The 12,491-nt window shown below is 39.8% G+C and overlaps 1 protein-coding gene and 1 long non-coding RNA gene across 2 annotated transcripts in view; both read right to left on the bottom strand.

Moving 5' to 3' along the window:
• Window positions 1–12,491, bottom strand: part of LOC147999791 (uncharacterized) — a 266,689-nt gene that overhangs the window by 60,759 nt on the left and 193,439 nt on the right. The window lies entirely within an intron of this gene.
• Window positions 2,914–3,563, bottom strand: LOC147999793 (uncharacterized). Its single transcript, XR_015642541.1, has 2 exons — window positions 3,486–3,563; window positions 2,914–3,196 (listed from the first exon to the last, which is right to left on the bottom strand). It is a non-coding gene; the product is annotated as an uncharacterized LOC147999793 (long non-coding RNA).

Here is a 12,491-nt window from a genome sequence, read left to right as displayed (position 1 = left end):
TTTTCCATGAATCATTTTGTTCTGGGATCAGGTCAAAAGCTCTGATCTAGAATAAGCAATTCTTCTTAACAAGAGAAAGAACACACTAGTTAGCAAAGACGGCACAATTTTTTGAACACTTCTGGGGAGAACTGGGTCTGTGCCATTCCCTTCTTTCCCTTCCATTTCATTGCTCTGTGCAAGTCACACAGCCAAACACAAGGATTGGGAAAGTATCTTCTCTCATCTCAAAGTAGTAGCAGGAAGAAATAAATCTATTTGCTAGAAATACTAGTATTCTAAATAACATCACCATATCCAAAATTAAAGGAAAAAAATAGCCTTTAGTACTCAAGGTGTGATAATTAATCTTCCCTGTCAGTTTGGTTGGAATCAAAATCTCCTGGAAAAGATATATCTCTCAGTGTGTCTGTGAGGGGTTTAACTGAGGAGAAAAGACCCACCCACAATGTGCGTAGTACCCTTCCATGGGCTGTGAACTCCTAGTGTCTAGGATCTAGACAGAATAAAGAGGAACAGAGAGTGAGCTGTGTATTAATGTTCATGTTTCTCTGCCTCGATGGTCTGTTCTCTTTCTTCTTTCTCTCAGTTGCAGTAAGAGAAGTGATGACCAGAGTAGGTTTTAATGAACTGGGGGACAGAGAGTTGATCAGACCCCACTGCGACATGCACTGCCATTAGTCAGAAAAGGTGTTTCCAGTGGAAAGAAGACATGACTCAGGATTTTATAACCAGTGAGGTTGCATCCAGATTGCCTATTGGCAATACTCTTATTTCTTTTGTGTTCCACTCTGTATTTAGGACTTAGGAGGTTTGTTTTCTATCTCAGGTAGGGTCAGCAAATGAGAGGAACTTGCACATGACTTCGAATGCAGGAGACCTACAGAAGCTACTGGGGCTTGACACAAGCAGCACATGAACAAAACCTGCTTCAGTCACATTCCTAGAACTTGTTCTCTAGGGTGCCTGTGGCCACTGGGGTATTGACGATGATTGTGCCCACTGATTTTCTGAATGTCTTTATCCATGAATTTAGTCATTTCAACTAGTTCACAGGCTTGGTAAAAGCTTAAATACTCCTCAAAATTTTTCCTTCTTAAAATGTTTCTCTAATAGAGGTCAACTGGATGTTTATGAAACAGACATTCTTATGTATATAGAAACTCAGGCATCAAGGCATCAGAATCTGCATTCTATTAAATAAAAAGTACATATATATAAATACAGGTAAATCACAATATGAACTAGATAAGTGAGCTTGAATGCAGTTTAGTGGTACCCAGCATGCACAAGGCCCTGGAGTTGATCCCAGCACCAGAATAATACAAACATCATCGAACCTTTTATTGAGGTAGTTTTGGTGTACACCCTGTAATCCCAGCATTTTAGATGCTGAAGCAGGAGGATCAGGAGATTTAAAAAAATGATGACTCAATAGGATGCAAATGTTCCTGCCAAACTCTAAGGTTCAAAGGAGAAACAGTGATCAGGGCCATTTTAATGAGCACCTGTGTCCAGGAGTCTTTCACAGCTGCTCATGGGCAAATGTTCTGTGAAGTGGGAGAATCTGACTTATAAAATGAACTCTGATCTCATTATTTATCTTCTGCAAGCAAGGCATGTGGTTGTGATTTGCCTTGTTTTGTGGGTTTTTTTTTTTCATTAAAGAAATTCATCTTGTGGTTTGTTCTTTTAAACTGTCAGGGGACCTGTCGCTATCTGTCTGTGCCTCTGTCCATCAAATCACCCCACTGGTGTGGTCTACATGGCTGTATATGGTTAATTCAAGAAAAACAGTTTTATATAGTTTGTACAGTGTCATAAGTTGAGTAAGTATAAAAGTAAAAGTAATAATTAGGTGGGTAATAAAGGTCTCTTCAAGTCCAGTAATGGGTTTGTCACAAAGCTGTGTCTTCAAGTTACATGCTTCCATAAAACTGACTATGATCTGGATTTTAGCTATTCGTTTATTTAAATGTATGTAGTTCACTACCAAATTCAAAAGAGTTTACAGGGGAAATATGACCTCAGAAATTAGGGTTCAATCAAGAGTAAGGCACACTATTATTGTAAGAAATTTCTGTTTATCAACTGTGAGTTTTTTGTACTTCTTAGATTAGTATTGTTTTTTTTTAATTTTAATCATTTCCAAAACACCAGGAATGGATTAGAACAAAACCAGTCAATTCCTCAAATGATTTGAGGGGAAAAAAATGTGAGGAACCAGTAAGGGCTGGAAAGGGCTATTTTCCCTTACTCTGAGAGGGTCAGTGACTATCTGACAATTGACATTCCTGTATTACTCTCACATATTCAAACAGAGTAGACATATTTAAGTCCCAAAGTCTAAAATCCAAGTATTTCCCCCTCATCCCTGTCTCTCCCATCCATCTTGAATGTTTGTTCCATGACACCCACTCTATTCTGTTGGGTCAGGAAACACACTTATAAAGTATACTCAACCACAGACTAATCTGATCTCTCAGGGGCTTTTTACAAAGGGTAACAAAGGGTAAGAAGTACAAAAAAACTCAGTTTTCAAACTATACATCACATTCTCGGTTGTTGAGATGATCCTATAAAGAAAAAAACAGAATTTTTAAGTCCTGAATAGCATTGATACAATGTATTAGAAACTTCCTGCAAGTCTACCATTCCTTAAATCCCCTCCACAAACTCTAAATGAAAATAAAAAAAACTATATTTTTTCCCTGATGTGACCCTACTTCTTCAATAAAGCAATGTTCGGGCCTTGTCTCTGAGATTGTTTAACATTAGAACTTTATTCAGTAACAAAGAACTAAATAAAACATTGAATGACTCCAACAACGTTAGTTAACTTTTATTTCCTACAAAGTACCAAATACTCTGCAAAAAGCTAGGAACATAATTCCTTTTTTTGTGAAAAAAATACAAGAGCACAAATCTACTTTTATTTATTTCTCTCCATTAGTTTAAATCCAGGATATGTACATCATCACATGGATTCTGTGTCCAATGGCCTTTGCAGGAAGGTTGCTTCAGAATTTGGCACGAAACATGCCACTGTTTCCATGGGCCAGAGTTACTTTTCCCCAGATCACTCTGGTTTTTGTTTGGTTTGCCTCCAGGAGTCACTGTATTGTTTTTTGCTTTGTACACATAAGCACACACCTCTTGCCTAAGTAGAACTCAGTTTCATCTCGGGCATAAACACCTTCAATTTTTTTTTATTAACTTGAGTATTTCTTATATACATTTCGAATGTTATTCCCTTTCCCAGTTTCCAGGCAAACATCCACCTAACCCCTCCCCCTCCCCTTCTTTATGGGTGTTCCCCTCCCCATCCTCCTCCCATTGCCGCCCTCCCCCCAACAATCTACTTCACTGGGGGTTCAGTCTTAGCAGGATCCAGGGCTTCCCCTTCCACTGGTGCTCTTACTAGGATATTCATTGCTACCTATGAGGTCAGAGTCCAGGGTCAGTCCATGTATAGTCTTTAACACCTTCAATTTTAAGAAGAGCCGTGTGCTCTCTTTGGTTCCGGAGGCCTCGCTTGTAGCCAGCAAAAATGGCCTTGCACCACAGCCTTCCAGACATGTTTGTTTGTTTGTTTGTTTGTTTGTTTGTTTGTTTGAAGTCCTGTTCCCAGCAGGCCTCCAAAGGTGCCAAGATGGTGGAAAGAGCTAGGAACATAATTCTTAACCCAAGCAATAAATGTTCTAGCTTCACAATGCTCACAGATTAGTAAGAGAAATGAACATTCAACCTATTTACTTATTTTCCAAATCTTGCAAAATGGGGAGCTGTCACAGAAGACTCTAGAGAAAACACACCCATGGGAAGACAGATCTGGCTAGATATGGCTTTTGGGACTGATATTTGAGCTAGTATCTTAAGGAGGAGAAGCAATTAAGTAGGTGAGATCACATAACTACAAACATTAGTCAAAGCCAAGAACCTCACTGAAAGACCAGAGGTGAGACGACAGAAAATGACAGAGATTGAGACCGATGATGTTCACAGTGCCAAACATATAATAGAAAAAATATCAACCTGAAAATGAATTCATCAAGAAGCAGTGAATTAAAGTGATTAAGTCATAGTCTTGCTTATAATTGAGAGTAACTGTTATAAGAGTTTGAGAGCAAGTAAAGTCCATGGAAAGAGAAGAAGATGAAATTTAGAAGTTTAGAAAGTCATGTGTGGGCACAAACTACCGAGAAAGACATGCAAAGAAGAGCTTTCTGGATGCAACAGAAAAAAAGAGATCCTAAACCCAGGGTGACAAATATTTCCTGCTAGAAAAACCACAAAACTGGAATACGCACAGAGTGGAGATAGTGCTCTATTAAGGCAGTGTTCGCATGGACACCACTGCAACCTCCCAGCACCTAGATATATAACTAAGTTAACCCTTTCTTTTTCACTCTTGCCTAGACCCTTCCCTAGAGTTCCTCTCAATAGGGGGTTACTTGAGCATGTCTGTTTTCTACTTCCATATCTAGAAAGGACAGGTTCAGTAGAATCACATGCCCCATCATGGTTCAGAAACTCAATATTTGTACTTGTTAAGTCTAATTGAGCTTTAAAAACAGGACAATTATAAATGCTGAGAAAACACGAACGACTTCTTTAAGAATGTGTGTAAGTTCTCAAATATAACTGGATAAAGAAATAAGACACCATGAAAACTATGAAAAATATGAGAGTTTTTTTTTAATGAGCTTTTGGGGAATGGTTACAAATTCAGTGTGGACCAAACTGTAAAGTTTATATCAGGATAACTTCCACATAAGGTCACACAAATGGACCATAATTTCAAGTGTGAGTTGGCGCTGTAGGCTAGAAGAAGGTATTCCAGATAATGGAATGATGTTAGTAAAGCACAGAGCACAGGTTTCACCTGCAGCCCTGTTCATTAAGACATGTGTTGGCAAATTGGACTGTTTCATACATCTAACCCCCAAAAGTCATGAAACTGCAGTGATGTGGTAAAGCTGTGGAAATACTAATTTCTAACATCCTCACATTCTTCTGTTTACACCGAACCATCTTTGCACAAAGAGTGGCCTGAAACACTCACATACACCTTCACTGTACAAGCACGCCTAGCAATCTTTGTTTGCTTTGAAATCATCTTTAGCAACAGAAAGTGCGAGTATTAAATCTGTGACATTTTCAACGTATTCATTTTCCTTTTACAGAATGAATTATCCCCTCCCCATGTTTGAATATATATTTAGATTTATGAATGTAGACCTAATGTGCCCTAGCTGAGTGACAGATTTGGAATTTTCTGGTCCTACCCAAGATCACTGCTACATGTGTTAACAACCTAGATGGTAAGATTCACAAAAAACATTCTGATTGCCAATTGGTAGATGTCTGAATCATTATTCCTATGACAGATCAATGGACAAATGTACTAGAATAGTCTAACTTTAAAACAACTCAACCAAGACCTTTGTCCAATTGCTGGCTACTTCACACTTATTTACAACCCAACTCCTACCATACATTTGCTAGCTCTTTGTATCTTTTTAAACCAGGCATCCATCCTCATAATTTCACTGGCTTCATTCTTGTTAAGACCACAGGAGACCCTCAGGGAGCAGAGTCTAATGGCCATTTCTCAGTACAAACATCGGTTGCCTAGCAGCTTCTTATACCTACACAGTTCTGTGCTTTCTAAAACTCACACCACTATCAGTAAATAAAGAATAATTGGTTTTTCCAAGTTCACCAGCCTCAGTCTTGGCACCCTCTGCCCTCAAGGCTAGAGCCACTCAACTACTATATCATATTTTTTTTGTCTCCTTCAAGACATATCTGAGTTGGCTTCCCAACTTTTGTGATCTCAGTATCCTGGTCCAAGGGGCATCAGATGATTGCCACCATGTCCTGTCTTTCTCCTTGCTCTTCCACATGTTTTCTACCCCCGCACAGCAGAGTGAGTTGTACTCTAAAGCTCAGGTGACACATCACAATTCTGCTTTGATCATACTCTTCAGAGCATTCATGGTGACCTCCAAGGTAGTACGTGAACAGGCCTCAGAGCCTACCACCTGTCTCTCCATCTCCTGCCAACCTTCACACCCAGCCACTCGGGATTCCTGGGCTGCTGAGCACTGACCTGGGAACTTTGTGCCGGCTGCTTGTTCTGCTTGCAGTATTTATTCTGTGCCCAATGCTAACCTTCTTAGTAAGACCTGAGCATTCTACAATATCACCCTTCCTCCTCCATTATGAGGGGTGTTTACAAAATGAATAAATATTACACCTATCTACAAACACTCTTTTCTATTGGATAATTTACCTTATATGAATACATTTAAACTTCTGTCTGTTTTCTTTCATTAAAATGGAAGCTCCATGAAGACATGGATTTGTCCCATTGATAGCTTATGTGTTCCCAATGATTAGAAGTATGTTTGTCATATAATATGTACCCAACACATATTTATTAAATAAAGATGTAATTTCCTTCCCTTCCTCTACCATCTTCATCCCTGGGTTATTCATGATACCTTTCTGCACCCTGCCCCTCAGAGATATTACAGTAAGTAATTGTGAGTCTTCTCTCATTTTGTGAATTGGCTTTTGTTTAACTCCTAAACCTCTGGGAATTGAACCCCTCTTGCTAGATTAAATAAAGAAATATTTGCCCAAGAGAGGTATAGCTGGATCCTCAGGCAGTTCAATGTCCAATAGATGCCTCAACATATAAAAAAGTCACGTGCTCCACTATGTTCATCGCAGCCTTATTTATAATAGCCAGAAGCTGGAAAGAACCCAGATGCCCTTCAACAGAGGAATGGATACAGAAAATGTGGTATATCTACACAATGGAATATTACTCAGCTATCAAAAACAATGACTTTATGAAATTCGTAGGCAAATGGTTGGAACTGGAAAATATCATCCTGAGTGAGGTAACCCAATCACAGAAAAACACACATGGTATGCACTCATTGATAAGTGGCTATTAGCCCAAATGCTTGAATTACCCTAGATGCCTAGAACAAATGAAACTCAAGACGGATGATCAAAATGTGAATGCTTCACTCCTTCTTTAAAAGGGGAACAAGAATACCCTTGGCAGGGAATAGAGGGGCAAAGATTAAAACAGACACAGAAGGAACACCCATTCAGAGCCTGCCCCACATGTGGTCCATGCATATACAGCCATCCAATTAGACAAGATGGATGAAGCAAAGAAGTGCAGGCCGACAGGAGCCGGATGTAGATCTCTCCTGAGAGACACAGCCAGAATACAGCAAACACAGAGGCGTATGCAGCAGCAATCCACTGAATTGAGAATAGGACCCCCGTTGAAGGAGTCAGAGAAAGAACTGGAAGAGCTTGAAGGGGCTCGAGACCCCATATGTACAACAATGCCAAGACACCAGAGCTTCCAGGGACTAAGCCACTACCTAAAGACTATACATGGACTGACCCTGGACTCTGACCTCATAGGTAGCAATGAATATCCTAGTAAGAGCACCAGTGGAAGGGGAAGCCCTGGGTCCTGCTAAGACTGAACCCCCAGTGAACTAGATTATTGGGGGGAGGGCAACAAGGGGGGGGAGGATGGGGAGGGGAACACCCATAAAAAAGGGGAGGGGGGAGGGGGATGATTGCCCGGAAACCGGGAAAGGGAATAACACTCGAAATGTATATAAGAAATACTCAAGTTGCTCTCTGCACCCAAATCCCGTGGGAGGGAGAGCTAAACCTTCAGAGAGGCAGACAAGCCTGGGAAACCAGAAGAGACTGCTCTCTGCACACACATCTCGGACGCCAGAGGAAAACACCAAAGGCCATCTGGAACCCTGGTGCACTGAAGCTCCCGGAAGGGGTGGCGCAGATCTTCCTGGTTGCTGCCGCTGCAGAGAGCCCGTGGGCAGCACCCCACGAGCAAACTTGAGCCTCGGGACCACAGGTAAGACCAACTTTTCTGCTGCAAGTGACCTGCCTGGTGAACTCAAGACACAGGCCCACAGGAACAGCTGAAGACCTGTAGAGAGGAAAAACTACACGCCCGAAAGCAGAACACTCTGTCCCCATAACTGACTGAAAGAGAGGAAAACAGGTCTACAGCACTCCTGACACACAGGCTTATAGGACAGTCTAGCCACTGTCAGAAATAGCAGAACAAAGTAACACTAGAGATAATCTGATGGCGAGAGGCAAGCGCAGGAACCCAAGCAACAGAAACCAAGACTACATGGCATCATCGGAGCCCAATTCTCCCACCAAAGCAAACATGGAATATCCAAACACACCAGAAAAGGAAGATCTAGTTTCAAAATCATATTTGATCATGATGCTGGAGGACTTCAAGAAAGACGTGAAGAACTCCCTTAGAGAACAAGTAGAAGCCTACAGAGAGGAATCGCAAAAATCCCTGAAAGAATTCCAGGAAAACACAATCAAACAGTTGAAGGAATTAAAAATGGAAATAGAAGCAATCAAGAAAGAACACATGGAAACAACCCTGGATATAGAAAACCAAAAGAAGAGACAAGGAGCTGTAGATACAAGCTTCACCAACAGAATACAAGAGATGGAAGAGAGAATCTCAGGAGCAGAAGATTCCATAGAAATCATTGACTCAACTGTCAAAGATAATGTAAAGCAGAAAAAGCTACTGGTCCAAAACATACAGGAAATCCAGGACTCAATGAGAAGATCAAACCTAAGGATAATAGTTATAGAAGAGAGTGAAAACTCCCAGCTCAAAGGACCAGTAAATATATCAACAAAATCATAGAAGAAAACTTCCCTAACCTAAAAAAAGAGATACCCATAGATATACAAGAAGCCTACAGAACTCCAAATAGATTGGACCAGAAAAGAAACACCTCCCGTCACATAATTGTCAAAACACCAAACGCACAAAATAAAGAAAGAATATTAAAAGCAGTAAGGGAAAAAGGTCAAGTAACATATAAAGGCAGACCTATCAGAATCACACCAGACTGCTCGCCAGAAACTATGAAGGCCAGAAGATCCTGGACTGATGTCATACAGACCCTAAGAGAACACAAATGCCAGCCCAGGTTACTGTATCCTGCAAAACTCTCAATTAACATAGATGGAAAAACCAAGATATTCCATGACAAAACCAAATTTACACAATATCTTTCTACAAATCCAGCACTACAAAAGATAATAAATGGTAAAGCCCATCATAAGGAGGCAACCTATACCCTAGAAGAAGCAAGAAACTAATCGTCTTGGCAACAAAACAAAGAGAATGAAAGCACACAAACATAACCTCACATCCAAATATGAATATAACGGGAAGCAATAATCACTATTCCTTAATATCTCTCAACATCAATGGCCTCAACTCCCCAATAAAAAGAAATAGATTAACAAACTGGATACGCAACGAGGACCCTGCATTCTGCTGCCCACAGGAAACACACCTCAGAGACAAAGACAGATACTACCTCAGAGTGAAAGGCTGGAAAACAACTTTCCAAGCAAATGGTCAGAAGAAGCAAGCTGGAGTAGCCATACTAATATCAAATAAAATCAATTTTCAACTAAAAGTCATCAAAAAAGATAAGGAAGGACACTTCATATTCATCAAAGGAAAAATCCACCAAGATGAACTCTCAATCCTAAATATCTATGCCCCAAATACAAGGGCACCTACATACGTAAAAGAAACCTTACTAAAGCTCAAAACACACATTGCACCTCGCACAATAATAGTGGGAGATTTCAACACCCCACTCTCATCAATGGACAGATCATGGAAACAGAAATTAAACAGAGATGTAGACAGACTAAGAGAAGTCATGAGCCAAATGGACTTAACGGATATTTATAGAACATTCTATCCTAAAGCAAAAGGATATACCTTCTTCTCAGCTCCTCATGGTACTTTCTCCAAAATTGACCATATAATTGGTCAAAAAACGGGCCTCAACAGGTACAGAAAGATAGAAATAATCCCATGCGTGCTATCAGACCACCACGGCCTAAAACTGGTCTTTAATAACAATCAAGGAAGAATGCCCACATATACTTGGAAATTGAACAATGCTCTACTCAATGATAACCTGGTCAAGGAAGAAATAAAGAAAGAAATTAAAAACTTTTTAGAATTTAATGAAAATGAAGGTACAACATACCCAAACTTATGGGACACTTTGAAAGCTGTGCTAAGAGGAAAACTCATAGCGCTGAGTGCCTGCAGAAAGAAACAGGAAAGAGCTTATGTCAGCAGCTTGACAGCACACCTAAAAGCTCTAGAACAAAAAGAAGCAAATATACCCAGGAGGAGTAAAAGGCAGGAAATAATCAAACTCAGAGCTGAAATCAACCAAGTAGAAACACAAAGGACCATAGATAGAAAGAATCAACAGAACCAAAAGTTGGTTCTTTGAGAAAATCAACAAGATAGATAAACCCTTAGCCAGACTAAGGAGAGGACACAGAGAGTGCGTCCAAATTAACAAAATCAGAAATGAAAAGGGAGACATAACTACAGATTCAGATGAAATTCAAAAAATCATCAGATCTTACTATAAAAACCTATATTCAACAAAACTTGAAAATCTCCAGGAAATGGACAATTTCCTAGACAGATACCAGGTACCGAAGTTAAATCAGGAACAGATAAACCAGTTAAACAACCCCATAACTCCTTAGGAAATAGAAGCAGTCATTAAAGGTCTCCCAACCAAAAAGAGCCCAGGTCCAGACGGGTTTAGTGCAGAATTCTATCAAACCTTCATAGAAGACCTCATACCAATATTATCCAAACTATTCCACAAAATTGAAACACATGGAGCCCTACCGAATACCTTCTACGAAGCCACAATTACTCTTATACCTAAACCACACAAAGACACAACAAAGAAAGAGAACTTCAGACCAATTTCCCTTATGAATATCGACGCAAAAATACTCAATAAAATTCTGGCAAACCGAATTCAAGAGCACATCAAAACAATCATCCACCATGATCAAGTAGGCTTCATCCCAGGCATGCAGGGATGGTTTAATATACGGAAAACTATCAATGTGATCCATTATATAAACAAACTGAAAGAACAAAACCACATGATCATTTCATTAGATGCTGAGAAAGCATTTGACAAAATTCAACACCCCTTCATGATAAAAGTCCTGGAAAGAATAGGAATTCAAGGCCCATACCTAAACATAGTAAAAGCCATATACAGCAAACCAGTTGCTAACATTAAACTAAATGGAGAGAAACTTGAAGCAATCCCACTAAAATCAGGGACTAGACAAGGCTGCCCACTCTCTCCCTACTTATTCAATATAGTTCTTGAAGTTCTAGCCAGAGCAATCAGACAACAAAAGGAGATCAAGGGGATACAGATCAGAAAAGAAGAGGTCAAAATATCACTATTTGCAGATGATATGATAGTATATTTAAGTGATCCCAAAAGTTCCACCAGAGAACTACTAAAGCTGATAAACAACTTCAGCAAAGTGGCTGGGTATAAAATTAACTCAAATAAATCAGTTGCCTTCCTCTATACAAAAGAGAAACAAGCCGAGAAAGAAATTAGGGAAACGACACCCTTCATAATAGACCCAAATAATATAAAGTACCTCGGTGTGACTTTAACCAAGCAAGTAAAAGATCTGTACAATAAGAACTTCAAGACACTGAGGAAAGAAATTGAAGAAGACCTCAGAAGATGGAAAGATCTCCCATGCTCATGGATTTGCAGGATTAATATAGTAAAAATGGCCATTTTACCAAAAGCAATCTACAGATTCAATGCAATCCCCATCAAAATACCAATCCAATTCTTCAAAGAGTTAGACAGAACAATTTGCAAATTCATCTGGAATAACAAAAAACCCAGGATAGCTAAAGCTATCCTCAACAATAAAAGGACTTCAGGGGGAATCACTATCCCTTAACTCAAGCAGTATTACAGAGCAATAGTGATAAAAACTGCATGGTATTGGTACAGAGACAGACAGATAGACCAATGGAATAGAATTGAAGACCCAGAAATGAACCCACACACCTATGGTCACTTGATTTTTGACAAAGGAGCCAAAACCATCCAATGGAAAAAAGATAGCATTTTCAGCAAATGGTGCTGGTTCAACTGGAGGTCAACATGTAGAAGAATGCAGATCAATCCATGCTTATCACCCTGTACAAAGCTTAAGTCCAAGTGGATCAAGGACCTCCACATCAAACCAGACACACTCAAACTAATAGAAGAAAAACTAGGGAAGCATCTGGAACACATGGGCACTGGAAAAAATTTCCTGAACAAAACACCAATGGCTTAGGCTCTAAGATCAGGAATCGACAAATGGGATCTCATAAAACTGCAAAGCTTCTGTAAGGCAAAGGACACTGCGGTTAGGACAAAACGGCAACCAACAGATTGGGAAAAGATCTTTACCAATCCTACAACAGATAGAGGCCTTATATCCAAAATATACAAAGAACTCAAGAAGTTAGACCGCAGGGAAACAAATAACCCTATTAA

This window comes from Rattus norvegicus, chromosome 18, assembly GCF_021556685.1.
Source record: "Rattus norvegicus strain SHRSP/BbbUtx chromosome 18, alternate assembly SHRSP_T2T, whole genome shotgun sequence".
Taxonomy (NCBI): domain Eukaryota; kingdom Metazoa; phylum Chordata; class Mammalia; order Rodentia; family Muridae; genus Rattus; species Rattus norvegicus.
The sequence above is the reverse complement of the archived record's forward strand: the minus strand, read 5'-3'. Positions and strand labels throughout refer to the sequence as shown.